The sequence below is a fragment of the Zea mays genome, chromosome 6, assembly GCF_902167145.1.
Source record: "Zea mays cultivar B73 chromosome 6, Zm-B73-REFERENCE-NAM-5.0, whole genome shotgun sequence".
NCBI classification, from domain to species: domain Eukaryota; kingdom Viridiplantae; phylum Streptophyta; class Magnoliopsida; order Poales; family Poaceae; genus Zea; species Zea mays.
Window position 1 is genome coordinate 138,724,986 of NC_050101.1, and position 5,653 is coordinate 138,730,638.

General features: G+C 58.9%; 1 pseudogene; it reads left to right on the plus strand.

Annotated features, from left to right (window-relative positions):
• The first annotated feature begins 935 nt into the window (after positions 1-935).
• On the plus strand, positions 936-1,161 carry LOC111589708 (uncharacterized; annotated as a pseudogene).
• The last annotated feature ends 4,492 nt before the right edge of the window (positions 1,162-5,653 follow it).

A 5,653-nucleotide genomic window follows, 5' to 3' on the forward strand; every position in this document is an offset into this window, starting at 1 on the left:
GTCCACAAGGTTATGTTGATCATCAAACACCAAAATCACTTAGCCAAATGGATCGGGATCCATTTTCCTTACAATCGCGATGATTATCCTATTTGTAGCACGAGCACATGTTGTATTAGATTTTTGTCGAAATGCCAGAGCTTTATGTAGTGAGGTGACTGTATTCACAATTACGAAATAGTCATGTCATGTAGCTAAGTTTAGGTTCGAATAGGTAGGTTATGCAAGGAGGATTAAATTGGTGTTACATATCCGATGTATAGTCAAATTAACATTATATAGAATAGGTCTTGTGTTTCTGACGTTAGTCAACAGACGCTGTTAATATGGCGTATGGCAGATTTCGTTTGTTTGTATGGAGTCGATGCCCTTAAATCCGTGTGTGACTATAAAGCACCAGTTTCAACGGTCGTCCGTGTCACCTTCTCGCTTAATGCAAAAATAAAGAAAAATTGTGCACAAATGGGGTTTGAATCTTATTGTTGGCTCCACATTCACACCTACCTAACTAATAGAGAACACATATTTTTTGTTTCTTATTTAAATAAAGTCTAATCATATGATATTTAGGCATCGTGGCAATACACATGCAACTGATTAGTGCATACATAAAGCACGAGTTTCATGTGTCATGCGTCACGTGCGAAACACGTAAAGTAGATCTATTTTTCTCCCTAACGCCTCGCCTAACAACTAGGAAGCTACCTTCTAGATAAACCGTGAGAAAACACCCAAGTCTAACATGACACGAAGCCACACGTAGCACAACGCTTCTGGACGTTACCTCCGAGATGGGTCGTGAGAAAATACCAAAGCCCAACATGACATGAAGCAACACGCAGCGCAACGCTCCCGAATAGTACCATCTTAGTAGCTGAAGTAGGACGAGCAACCGAACAAGCTATAAAAAAGGGACGGTCTCATTTTCAATTGATACCTTTTCTCGGCCTTTTGGCTAACATAAAGTGTAGTATCAAAAGTTTAATATATGGTATGTGGGCCACATGTCCACTTTAGTTTTAAATTTATATTTTTGTGGGGAGGGTCCACTTTAATCTTAAATTTATTTTTATAGGAAATGTTTATTACACTGGCTTACTGGATCCTCGGGTGTCATACAACTGTTGCACTATATCTTCAAATATGATTGGTGTACCATCGCAATGCACAAGCATTATATATATGTCGGGGACCATAATTAGGGGTACCCTCAAGACTCCTAATTCTCAGCTGGTAACCCCCATCAGCACAAAGCTGCAAAGGCCTGATGGGTGTGACTAAGTCAAGGATCGGTCCATTCGAGGGACTCGATCACGCCTCGCCCGAGCCCAGCCTCGGGCAAGGGTAGCCGACCCCGGAGGATCTACGTCTCGCCCGAGGCCCCCTCCAGCAACGGACATACTTTCGGCTCGCCCGAGGCCCAACCTTCACCAAGAAGCAACCTTGGCCAAATCGCCACGCCAACCGACCAAATTGCAGGGGCATTTAATGCAAAGGTGGCCTGACACCTTTATCCTGATGCACGCCCTCCTGTCGACAGAGCCGAAGTGACCGTAGTCACTTCGTCGCTCCACTGACCGGTCTGACAAGAGGACAGCGCCGCCTGCGCCGCTCCGACTGCTGTGCCACTCGACAGAGTGAGGCTGACAGCAGCCAAGTCCGGCCCTAGGCGCCATTGGAAACTCCGCTTCGCCCGACCCCAGGGCTCGGACTCGGGCTCAGCCCCGGAAGACGACGAACTCCGCTTCGCCCGACCTCAGGGCTCGGACTCGGGCTCAGCCCCGGAAGACGACGAACTCCGCTTCGCCCGACCCTAGGGCTCGGACTCGGGCTCAGCCCCGGAAGACGACGAACTCCGCTTCGCCCGACCCCAGGGCTCGGACTCGGGCTCAGCCCCGGAAGACGACGAACTCCGCTTCGCCCGACCCCAGGGCTCGGACTCGGGCTCAGCCTCGGGAGACAACGAACTCCGCTTCGCCCGACCCCAGGGCTCGGACTTAGCCCTAGCCTCAGCCGACGGTCTCCGCCTCGCCCGACCCAGGGGCTCGGACTCGACCTCGACCTCAGATGACAGACTCGACCTCGACCTCGGAGGAGCCTCCACATCGCCCAACCCAGGGCACGGACCGACCACGACAACAAGAGGCGCCATCATTACCCTACCCCAAGCTGACTCAGGCTACGGGGAACAAGACCGGCGTCCCATCTGACTCGCTCCGCCAGACAAGTAATGATGGCGCCCTGCACGCTCTATGACGACGGCGGCTCTCAGCCCCCCTTACGGAAGCAAGAGGACGTCAGCAAGGACTCGACAGCCCCGACAGCTATCCTTCCACCAGGCTCCAGCGCTCCTCTGACGGCCACGACACCACACGAACCGGGTGCCAAAACCTCTCCGGCTGCCATGATGGCATGTACTTAGGGCGCTAGCTCTCCTCCGCTAGACACGTTAGCACACTGCTACACCCCCCATTGTACACCTGGATCCTCTCCTTGCGCCTATAAAAGGAAGGACCAGGGCCCCCTTACAGAGGGTTGGCCGCGCGAGGAAGGACGGGACGGCGCTCGCGTGAGGCCGCTCGCTCTCTCCCGCGTGGACGCTTGTAACCCCCTACTGCAAGCGCACCCGACCTGGGCGCGGGACAAACACGAAGGCCGCGGGATTTCCACCTCTCACGCCTGTCTCCCTCCGGCTGCCTTTCCCCCCTTCGCGCTCCGTCTCACGCCGACCCATCTGGGCTGGGGCACGTGGCGACAATTTACTCGTCGGTCCAGGGACCCCCGGGTTTCGAAACGCCGACAGTTGGCGCGCCAGGTAGGGGCCTGCTGCGTGTTGACGAACAGCTTCCCGTCAAGCTCCAGATGGGCAGTCTCCAGCAACTTTTCCAGCCCGGGACGGTGCTCCATTTCGGGAGTCTTGAGTTCATGTCCCTCGACGGCAGCTACAACATGATACTCCTTCCCCCGCCGTGCGACAGCGACAATGGCGGCCGACAGCCCGCCCGCCGGCGGCGGAATCGACAACGTCTTCCCCGCGTGGTGGAAGAACAACATTCGAGCTCACTCCGTCCCCTCCCCCGCCGACAGAGGAGGAGGCGGGGCAACCAAGGCCAACCAGGAGGCGGCACCTCGTCGGCTGTCGAGCGAGTCGACGACGCCGGCGCCCCAACGGGGGGCACGTCGGGCATTGACCTCGCGTCTGAGACGAAGACGAGCGCCGTCTCCCCGCAACACACCAATCCCAAGCAAACAGACGACGCCAGCACGCTCGCGAAAGGCTTGCTGGGCGTCACCCTCCTACCTGAGACGACGGTGCAGTTAGTCCCTGACGTGACTTCGTCACCGCCCGTCGACCAAGAGGTACCCACCGATTCCCATCTCACGCCTTTTGGATTCAGCCTCGACCCGCCAAGCGACTTCGCTTTGGCGGACGCTCTCGTAGAGGCAAGTCCAAACCCTCTGGGGTATCGTGTGCGGTCACCCTGGGACCGGCTGACGGATGTCTCGACCTACGGGCCCTCGGGGTCCGAGGAAGATGATGAGCCCGACTTCTGTTGGGATTTCTCCGGACTTGGTAACCCCAGTGCCATGCGAGACTTCATGACCGCATGCGACTACTGCCTTTCTGATTGTTCTGACGGTAGCCGCAGCCTCGGCGACGAGGACTGCGGCCCAAGTCGTGAATGTTTCCACGTCGATCTAGGGGGTCCCAACGAAGGCAACCATCTTGGTGTGCTGGAGAACGGTGACCTCCCTAGGCCTGTGCCTCGCGTTGACATCCTACGGGAGCTATCTGTGGTCCCCATTCCGGCGGGGGGTCATGACCCACAGCTCGAGCAAATCCGCGGGGTGCAGGCCAGGCTCGACGAGGGAACAGGAACACTTGAGCCGATTTGCCGGGACGTCGGGCAGGAATGGGCGGGACAACCTCCGGCCGGAGAAGTGCGTCATCTACCCCAGGGTATCCAGCACCGCATCGCCGACGATGTCAGGGTGAGGCCGCCACCCACTTCCAGTGGAGTCGGCCAGAACCTGGCTGCAGCAGCAATGCTTCTCCGCGCGATGCCGGAGCCATCAACCACCGAGGGGCGGCGAATTCAAGGAGAGCTCAAGAATCTCCTGGAGGACGCCGCGGTCCGACGGGCCGAAAGCTCCGCCTCCCGAAGGCAGGGGTACCCCTTGGAACATCGCGCCGCGATTTCCCGATTCATGCGGGAAGCCTTGGTCCACACCGGGCACACGCGCAACACAGCGCATGCGGCCCCGGGTCGCCTCGGCAACGAGCACCATCACCGCAACCATCGGGCCCACCTCGACGAGAGGGTGCGCCGGGGCTACCACCCCAGGCGTGGGGGACGCTACGACAGCGGGGAGGATCGGAGTCCCTCGCCCGAACCACCCGGTCCGCAGGCTTTCAGCCGCGCCATACGACGGGCGCCGTTCCCGACCCGGTTCCGAACCCCGACTACTATCACAAAGTATTCGGGGGAGACGAGACTGGAACTGTGGCTCGCGGACTACCGGCTGGCCTGCCAACTGGGTGGAACGGACGATGACAACCTCATCATCCGCAACCTCCCCCTGTTCCTCTCCGACACCGCTCGCGCCTGGTTGGAGCACCTGCCTCCGGGGCAGATCTCCAACTGGGACGACCTGGTCCAAGCCTTTGCCGACAATTTCCAGGGCACGTACGTACGCCCTGGGAACTCCTGGGATCTCCGGAGCTGCCGACAGCAGCCGGGAGAGTCTCTCCGGGACTACATCCGACGATTCTCGAAGCAGCGCACCGAGCTGCCCAACATCACCGATTCAGATGTCCTCGACGCTTTCCTCGCCGGCACCACCTGCCACGACCTGGTGAGCAAGCTGGGTCGCAAGACCCCCACCAGGGCGAGCGAGCTGATGGACATCGCCACCAAGTTCGCCTCTGGCCAGGAGGCGGTTGAGGCTATCTTCCGGAAGGACAAGCAGCCCCAGGGCCGCCCACCGGAAGATGCCCCCGAGGCGTCAACTCAGCGCGGCGCCAAGAAGAAAGGCAAGAAGAAGTCGCAAGCGAAACGCGACGCCGCCGACGCGGACCTTGTCGCCGCCGCCGAGTACAAGAACTCTCGGAAACCCCCCGGAGGTGCCAACCTCTTCGACAAGATGCTCAAGGAGCCGTGCCCCTATCATCAGGGGCCCGTTAAGCACACCCTTGAGGAGTGCGCCATGCTTCGGCGCCACTTCCACAGGGCCGGGCCACCCGCGGAGGGTGGCAGGGCTCGCGACGACGACAAGAAGGAAGATCACCAGGCAGGAGAGTTCCCCGAGGTCCGCGACTGCTTCATGATCTACGATGGGCAAGCGGCGAACGCCTCGGCTCGGCACCGCAAGCAAGAGCGTCGGGAGGTCTGTTCGGTAAAGGTGGCGGCGCCAGTCTACCTAGACTGGTCCGACAAGCCCATCACCTTCGACCAAGCCGACCACCCCGACCGCGTGCCGAGCCTGGGGAAATACCCGCTCGTTGTCGACCCCGTCATCGGCGACGTCAGGCTCACCAAGGTCCTCATGGATGGAGGCAGCAGCCTCAACATCATCTACGCCGAGACCCTCGGGCTCCTGCGTGTTGATCTGTCCTCGGTCCGAGCAGGCGCTGCGCCTTTCCACGGGATCA